Below are 9,801 nucleotides of genomic sequence, written 5' to 3' on the forward strand. Positions count from 1 at the left end.
CTCCTCTCCTCTCCTCTCCTCTCCTCTCCTCTCCTCTCCTCTCCTCTTTCTTCTTTATTTTTGGACAAAGTTTTGGTCTTAATTAAATCCTATTGCAATGAGCTTCTCAGGTTACTTTCACAGTGTGCAAAGAAGTATTTCCATTTACATAGTGGATTTTTGACACTAATTAATCAGATACCATTTCCTCCAAATCCATCTTGAGTTTTGGTCTGTACCTCTCCCAACAGCATTTCCTAGTACCCACAACCCCAGAACAAGCTGGTGACCAGACGAAACCCAGTAGGTAGTAAGAGACACAAAAGAGACCCAAGTGTGAGGCGATTAGGAACATTATAGTAACAGAAGGCATACTAATAACATGTCTTAGAAGTTCAGACAGGTTTTCAGGTTTTTTCTTTGCTGAGTTGAGATTAGTTTAATTTCTTTACATATGTGCTCCACAGTTTTCAAAGCAAATTCAAGTGTTGATTAACCAAATGTAGTTTGCTCTTTTTTTTTTTTTTTTTCCAGGAAAAGTACGAGACACACTATTCAGTGTTATGGTTTTCGTACTCAGTGAGTCAAGCCTGGAAATTCAATACACATGAGTCAAAGAGATTTCAGAATCTGACACAGTGTCCAGTTAGGGCACTGTTCGTCCAGCACTGGAGAGACCTCTATTACCTATATGGCTCCTTTTGGGCTGACTAATGGAACAAACTACGTCCAGCCTGGATTATCCTGAACTTGTGTTAAGCTTTCGGTGAGATTCGGTGTCTCTTTCTAAGGCTTGTCTTTCCCTTTGTAGGTACTGTCTAACTGCTGCAGCACAACTTCTGCTAAGTCTCGTAATGTGTATAAGAATTTTATACCAAAGCAGACCAATAATCCAGAAGTTCTTACCCACTAATATTCCTCAAGCTCTGGAAACTCAATATGAAAATACAAGGGAAGATACAGAAGAGTCTCTTGTCCCACCTTGAGCAGGACCAAGGCTGTTTAGCTTCCTTGGTGTGCAATATTTGGGTGAAAGCCAGAGAGGATGTGTAAGAGGTCATCATTAGATGCACAACAGAGCACCTCTTCAAGATTATTTTGACTGTTTAACTAACCTAAAAGTCTGCAGCCCAAAACTTGTTTGTCAAGCTGAAGGTGGACACTTTGACTGCACAATAAAGAATCTCTAGGTGATTTGAAGATGTTAGGGGAGTAATCTTGCCTTAAGTATATGAGAAAAGTAGAAAATAACTCATGGAATCCATTAAATTTTCATATATTTCCCAGTATGTTTCATCCCCAGAGGGATGGTGCCATTTTTAGGAAAATAATCTTGTAAGAAAAATCCCCTGAAACCRCACAGCCTGAGGTGTTTTTTACTCTTGTTCATACAATGAAGAACCACATAGGCTACATCTACCCTAAAAGTTAATCTTGGTGGCAGATATCCATATCTGAACACACAAATTATGCCAGTCTGGACATGAGCTATTTCCCTAGCATGGAATGGCCCTACTGCATCTTAGTTGTTTCTAAAGTTACCCAAGTGTGTTGGGAGAGTTGGAGGGGAGGAGGCATATCTCTCAATTCTTTGTATTTAGATGCTTTGAGACTCTTTCCCAATGGCTTGTGTCAGATGTGGGAGAACTTGTTTACTCCGAAGAAAAGATTTAGAAAGGCTTTCGGGAAAGTCATAAAAGATTAGACTCACTCATGATATAATCTGGGTCCTGACTGCAAAGTGTGTGAATGCCAGCTCATCATCAGACAGGGCCCAAGCTGTCCATTACCCTCCTCAGGTCTCCTGGCCTGGACTGAAATCACCTCCAAGTCTCAGTGAAGCTTTTAAGATGTGGACAGTGCAAAGTCAGTGCCCTAAAGATGTACCTTCTGCTCTAGCTGCTAGATATGCCCAGGAAAATGTGGCAGAAATCATGGAAATGCTGTCTTCACAAAGACATTTTGTCTCCAATAACATTTGCATTTTACACCCAAGTCTAGCCGGAGGTGAATTCTTTTGTTTAATGAAGAGCCACAGCTCCTTTGGAACAAAATGTTCTCCTGTAAGCCGGGTGAGCCTCTGGTTTTATTGAAGAACAGTCCTGCAGACCAAGACAATGCTGTACTTCACTATCCTTTTTGAATTACCACTCTGTCATTTCCCAGGGGAATATGATCGGCCGACCACTAGAGTCTGCTTTAAGATCTTATGCCCGATCTAAATGAGACAGAATGAAGCCCTGGAGAGATTTCAACCCTTGCTTTGTTGAAACAACATTGCTTTGTTTGGAATGCATTTGCCTTTGTACTGGGGAATGAAAATGTAACACAGTGCCCAGTTTTGAAATATATAAATATAATGTCCAATATGCTTTTTGTAATGTAACATGCATAGAGATCCATAGAATTATGCTTTCATTCCTATGCAGCCCTTTTCCTCCAAGATCTTCAATTAGATTTGAAACCTTCAAGCTTTAAACCTCGTGACAGCTCAGTGAAGGATAAATATATCATTTCTGTTACAGCCTGGCACAGCGATCCAGTGTGGGATTCTGTAGCAGACTCTGAAATGAAATCAAGACATGTGCTGCAACACTAAACTCAGCRTTCCCCTCCTTATAGCTAAATTACACTAGCTATCAGGCACCCAAATGTATGTGACACCCACTCAAAATGCAGTCGATGCAGATGGTGCAGGGGCACCGTCACTTGATTCCTGGGTCATCTTCATGCTTTACTTTATTACTCTCAGATTATAATCTGAACAGGTTTAAGGATGTAGTCCACATCACTTCATGGTTGCACTTGGAGCTGGCAATATTCGGACAGCTGAGAYTGTATCTTCTGATTGCCCATTCCCACAAAGTCACTGCCTTCTGAATGTGCCCTTGGCACCAACTTCATGAACCAATTGGGYACCAGTTTCATGAACCCAAGGTTCTTGCTATGCTATAAACTGTGTTTTACATGGTACTTTTGCCAGGTGAGTACCAGCAGCCTGAGAATTCAGGGAGCATGACAAAGATGGAGGGATAGCCCTACAGACTCCCCATGTCCTCATCCCTCCCCACTTCCCACTTCGTTTTTCCAAGAATAAAGGACTGCAGAAGATGTGAACCCCCTTGAAAAGCAAACAAACATGCCCTCACAGCAGAGGCAGAAGCTCTCTCGTCTCCATCAGAGTTCACATCCTTTGAACAGCGCAGGTACTAATTCCTGTCTGATATTTTGGGCTGCGTTGGAGAGGACTTAGACACTTTCACTGGGTGGAGGGAGACATCTCAACAGGACATGAGGGAGTCATTCAGCCACTCCTTGCTGTGAGTCAATATTTACCCAACATCTCTGACTCTCGGGGAGGGCTAGTCCCTCTCCAGAGACACATTCCCATCCTCCTGAGAAAGGTACCCAGAGCCACGAGCCTCAGGAGGTACTGGAGGACATCTTCTGGGAGAAGGCCGTTTGTTTTTAGGCTGCATTTTGGCTGCAGATGGATGTGCTGTGACTGTGTCTCTTTTTCTCTCTTTTTTGTTTTTGTCTCTCTCTTTTTTTTTTTTTTTTTTTCCTAATTGTAGTCTAGAGTCTTTCCTTAATGGGACAGAAAAGTCTTTGAGACTGGAAATGTGCTCTTCTCTTTGTTTCTGGTAAGACATAACACTGGCCTCGTGGGACTGCACTCCAACAGGGATATTTTAGTTCTGCCTGGCTCGGGTTCTGGCTGGCCCGCGGTCTCATTGCTATTTGTCACTGGGACGATACGCGCCCAGGAACCGAGACTGCCCTCACGGCTGCTCCTYGGCTAGGCTGGAGCTCCGAATTTGGCTGCGTTTCCCAAGTGTTTCCACGAGGCAAACAGCAACACTGATTTCAGTGATTTCATTATAGTCCTTGCTCACATTCCTAACGGCTTGTGCTGTGCTGCTTCGCGTTGTTCTCTGTGTTAAATGTTACTAGTCTTCACCATTGAGGTAGCTGTGTTTTGCTAGCAGATGACTATAGTCCTATAGAAAGAGAGTGGTCTGAGATTTGACCTGATAGAGATAACCTTCTGGTCCATCCTATGAGCTCAGTGAAGCATCAGATCCTCATATATCCTGGTGTAGAAAAGGGATAATTCCACTGGCATTGGTGTCATTATGTCAGTGAAATAAGCCTGTAGGGTGTTTTTTTYCCCCCTTTTTAAGGTGTGGGTGGGTGGTGTGGAAAGCATGCTGACTGCAAAACCAAATGAAATTATTTTTAAACGAGAAAAATCTCTTTTAAGACAGATCAGACCCATTAAAAAAAGAGAGACAAATGGAACGAAATGCTGCAGTTCAGAAAGTCCTGTGGTATTTGGGAAATGGGGCAAGTTTGCAGCAAAAAGAGTAAATAGCTAAAGTTGGTACAGCTGCAGAGGGAGAAAGACCCAGAAATGAATTAGTTTATGAACTGCATTATCAAAACTTGTCATAGCACATGAGATGAGATTGTAGAAGCAGGTTTATTCTCAGCACATGCATGGAAAAATGTAAACCTCAGTAAGATCCACTGAGTAAACCTGAGAAAAGAAAATGACTGTTCCTGGAAATGTAAAGGGGATGGTGTCTGTTAATTAATGAAATGAGAAGCCACCATTTGCAGTGTGGTACACAGCAAAAACAAGGACAGATTCCGTCCAATGAAGGGGTAATTTCTCTTTCCTCAATAAAGAAGGACAGATTTTTTTCCTGACGTTCATCCCCATTTTTTTTCTTACATGAAACCTGGTTATTACTGAAAAGAGAAAGTTTTCTTCGTGTGGCTAAGCAGGGGGTCGCAATTACTCATGCCCCCAGGTTCCAGTTTGCCTTCAGGTTTGTTGATTTTTGATGACAAGTCTTTAGCACTCAGCTTCTTAGTCATGTCAGCAGCTTTCCCAAGGCCATGGTGATATTTTTTTTTTCTGTTGCACTGCACAAACCGCAGAGCTGCTCGAGCCAAAAAGCATTGATCCAGATTGGACTCCTGATTTCAAGCAACCTCATGGTTTGACCACGTTTGCATCCAGCCTCACAGTTTGGATTCATCTCTAATAAAAAGATACAGATAGCTCCAATAATGTCTTTTAATGGCAAGAGGAAGTTATTTAAGGGCAAAATATACACACCCTGTCGGGGACGGTTCTTGTAGATGCCAAGAAACGTCTCTTATTCCTACAGGAGTTGCTTGCTTTACATAAGGGACTGCCTTAAAAAAAAAAAAATGTTGGGGATTTCTAGCGGCATCAGGAATCTTCAGCATGCCAAAAGGAAGACAGACCAAAGGGTCAGCTGCCTTGTAAAAGGAAGGCTGCTTGATTAACTTTATGGAAAGAGACGAACTGTAAAAAGACGGCGTTTTGTCTATAACAAGACGCGAGAGTCAGGAAGGCAGCCAGCTGGGTAGTCTGCGCTAACCAAGGCTATTAGAAGACCAAGGTCAGAAGGAGCCTGGACGCCACCAGGAATGCAACAAGAGACAGTCTGGCGAAGCGGCTATGGGGAAGAACCGAGGGGCGGCTGCCGACAACCAAAAATGAGTCAACGTGCAAACGCATGAATGATCCAGTCTTAGAAGGGAGAATGTTAAGTCTTCTGAGGTGAAAAAGAAAAAAATCCTGTCTCTCTCTATATATATATCTGTTCTGCATGTATATAGTGGATATATGTGTATATATATATATCTACAATATCAGCAGTGAGACAGGGTGACAGGAAGTGTGTTTCAAGACAACATTGATGCTGGTTCTCTCAGAGGGTATTGAAGAAACCTTTACAACTCAGCAAATGACTGCAAGCATCCCAAAGCATCCCTGGATAGCTCTTGCTGCAGCTAATACTGTCAGTGTAATAAGAGGCAGAGGACTGGAATAAAAAATAGAATCCAACACATTGTATATAATGTCAAATGGAGGCACCACACTTGGCCAGTCCTTCTGACATTATAATTAGAGACAAGTTCTGAATCAAAAATCCAAATGTGGAGTCTGATGAGTCAGCCAAGACGTGCACACCAACATTGTCATTATCCTGAATTTTGTCATTTATAATGTAATCCAAGCACTGYAATCTTCAAGGCATTGGAGTTTTGGGTAGAGACACAAACCCAAATTTGGTATTTATCCCGGTTCTCCAAGATCCAAACACAGTAAAGTGTTTAAACACATAGCTGGGAGACTGCAAAGTTTTGGAAGCTACACTTGCAAAAAAGGCTGCCTGAAGTTGAATTATCCACAATAGAGACAAACCTCAATTTCTAGGGTGCCCGGGAAGAACAGATATCCCAAATTCATCCACCTCCAAATTGACCTTAGGGAAAAGTATCTAAGCTTAATTTCCATCTCTGATTACTGTGGCTCAGATAATAGCAAATCTGTTAGAGCAAAAAATCTCAAAGATGAAACTAATAAAGTGCTTTGGAAACACGTAATGAAGCTCCAGCAGGCGCCATAGAGATCTAGTATTTTGAGGTGAGATGTTCCAATCCTGCTGAGCYCTACATGAACCACGTGGCACAAGTCCCTCCCTCAGGCCTCTGCACAGCAGCTCACACTAAAGATGGGTTACAAACTTCCATCTAAAATGTCCCACATTGCATTAATTTCTTAGCTGATGCATCATATGACAGAATTAATACCCATATGGAGGCAACCAAGCACCTTCTGAAGGCTCATACCCTCCCTACAGATGTAGATCTCTGCATCCCCAAGTTTCCTGATGCATCATACATTCCTCAGAAAACCAGAAAGCCTTAGTCTTTGCCAGAAAGCTGTTCAATTAAAGGCCATATTGACCTTTATAGCAGAGGAAGCATTATGTTTTTGCCTGAATCCAGTTTGTCTCTTTCTTACATGTGTACTGCAGAGATATTGCATGAAAAGAGCCATTCTAGAAAAGCATGGCCCAAAAACACAGGTTCCACTGACAGCTGCACTTTTCTTCTTCCTTCCTTTCTCAATAGCAGCAAGTTAGAGACATGTAAAAGCTTTCAAACTTCCCATTTGCTCACTCCAGGCCTTCCAAATGTTTCAGGCTGATACTTCCCCAGTGCAAGTTGAGTGCATCAGCATTTGTCCTCCACACTTCTTCCTTCTGGATTCTTCCTCCTCCTAGGAGCTGTCAGCTCCAAATGTTTTGCAGACAAATTTGCAGGCCTCGTTGTGCTAACTTTTGCCAATGTAGCATCTGCACAAGAGATAAGGAATGTGTGCATTCGTTTTTACAGTGCTGAATTAAAGCCACTTCTCAAGCTTGGAATTTAACCTAAATGTCTGATGAAATCTACAGACACATTCTCACCGAAGTGCAGTAGGGGATGGATCAGTCCCTGAAGTAGCAAATTTAAAAAATGCCTATGAGATGTGTTGATCAAAGGTAGGCCTGTACTCTTATCTTAGCAACAGTAACATGAAATAGGGCCTAAGCAGTGGTACTTCCAGGCTGTGGGGATGAGCCTTCCCACTTCCTAATGCTGTTGATGTTCCTTASGAGTATTCTGTGATCTGCTGGTAGATAAATAGCCCAAGGGCCATTTTCTGCCATCAGTTACATGTCTACAAGTGTAAAAAATGTGCTAGCAAATTAAAGAGGTCTAATTCAGTCAAAAGTCAAGAGGATTAAGAATAGAATTTGGCTTGAAGATGCAAGCAAAGCATCTCCCTGATACACACAACACAGYATATTTCCCAGGATTTTGTTCTTTCTGCAGAAAGAATTCTTATTTTCCTTAGTCTGAGGATGAAGTCAGATACAGTTTTCCAATGATGTGGGAATGTGGGAAGCTCATGTCTCTTGGATGATTCAGCTATGTTTTCTGAAAATAAAAAACTGCGATCTGCTGCTGATGGCTTTTCCTTGTTATAATGCAACCCACTGCTCACCTGCAGGATACTGTATATGCAGATGTTAATTTTACTGTGGATGAGTAATAGGGTGCTACATCTTCTGAACACAGTACACCTGACAGACGAAACCCTTGAGCACCACACAAGGCTTCGGTGGTTTAAAGATAGGTAAAAGTAGAGTCATGGACTCCTTATTTCCATTCCCAGCTGTCTCAGTGATTTGATTGTGTGGACTGAGATGCCTTCCTTGGAATCAGAGTCCTCAGATCACAGAGAGTTTTATCTGAAGGAGGATTGATATTTGTTGCATATTTTTACTGTCACTCAAATCTTTCCTTAAAAAAAAAAAAATTGAGAATAATTCATCCATCCCACTGATGTGTCAGTCCTTAACTCCAGATTTGCAAACTCATTACAACTGTTTTTCATGAAAGATATTAGCGAAGTGCAAAACAGATTTGCCACCCTTTTTTTTTTTTTTTTTTTTTTTTTTTTTTTTGGGAGGTCTTCTGAGGCTTCCCCTGATTGTCCACGTTTTCAGAGATCAGTCCACTTTTCAAAGGGATTATATGAAGTGAAATCCTGCCATAGCAGGAGGTTAGATGCAGTGACCCAGAAGGTCTTTCCAATCCTGTGTTCCCGGAGGCTCTTCCAAGTCATACCAAAGACCTTAAGGCTACTTGTGTGGTCTGAACTTAATACAGTCAGTASACACTTCCCATTGAAACTTTTTGTGGCATCCATTTAGAGGGCCCCGATATGAAGGTAAGAGAGAGCGTTTGCCACAATAAGGATGGAGAGCACCGTTTGCGTTGGCTGAGAGCTCAGGAAACTAAAGCAGTCATACATGCCAAGAAACACCTTGTCAGAATCAGAACAGCCTTCATACGGCTCGCCTTGAGACACCCTGTCCAGAGATATCACTTTTGTTACCACCAACCATTCAGTCCTGGACCTCCCTTCTGAAAGCCAGCAGCTAGTAGCAGTTATGACAGTGGTTTTGTGGCATAGACACCTGTCCATATGAAACTAATTTGGGACCACCAAGCTCATTTTCTTGTGGCAATTTACCAGCTTACCATATGGTAATGATTTTTGATAGCCACTGACTTGGGCTAGATTAAAATTTAGAATTCAGTGGTGGGAAACGATTTGGTCATAGATAGGTATAGGTCATTGGTATTATCCAAGCTCAGACCTTACCTAGCTGGAAAGTAAGTAGTAGTGTTGCCTCTCGGTGTTGGAGTAGGTATGCACTAGAGATTAGTTCTGTTGGTCTCAACCTAACTCCAAGCCCAACAGTAAAGTCCCAACTGTAAAAACTAACCATTTCTGATGTTCCAATGTGCTTTGCCAGCCAAAATGTCAACCGCATGCCACCTCAGAGAAGGCCACAATTCAGTGGTTGCACATCAGACCAATTGGACCTTATTTATAAAGTGCTTTGATATCCCAGATGAAAGGATAGTATATAAATACCCCATTCATTTTGGTTACATACAGTAGCAGCAAACAGAAAAATCATTGCCCACGGGTTTAGAAAGGCGTATTCCTGTTTATTAATTGAAGACCACATAAAGAATGACTGGTTAAAGTGTTCCTTTTGGAGAGGACATTTCAGCCCCAGTCCAGCAAATGAAAACAATCCCAAAAACTTGCATGGGTAAATGGTGTAAACAAAAAGTTTGTACAACTTCTSAAACACAATTGACTTTAAAAATGAAACAAAAACTTTTCCTATCCTTGTTTCCTGCCAGTCAATGGGAATTGTTGGTCCTTTCCAAGGTAAGGACTACAGTGAAGCTATCATCCTAACAAACAACAAGCTTAATGATTGCTATACCATGAGCATCAGTTGCCYGGAAATGTAATGCACATCACATTATTTGGATTTACCATACAGCTAAGTTTTCTCTGATTTAGGGGTATGGTGGAGCTTTATGGATTTCTAGACCTGTATTCTTTACTATTTTCCCATG

The sequence above is a fragment of the Nothoprocta perdicaria genome, unplaced genomic scaffold (genome assembly GCF_003342845.1).
Source record: "Nothoprocta perdicaria isolate Ctin4 unplaced genomic scaffold, notPer1 scaffold_248, whole genome shotgun sequence".
Lineage (NCBI taxonomy): Eukaryota > Metazoa > Chordata > Aves > Tinamiformes > Tinamidae > Nothoprocta > Nothoprocta perdicaria.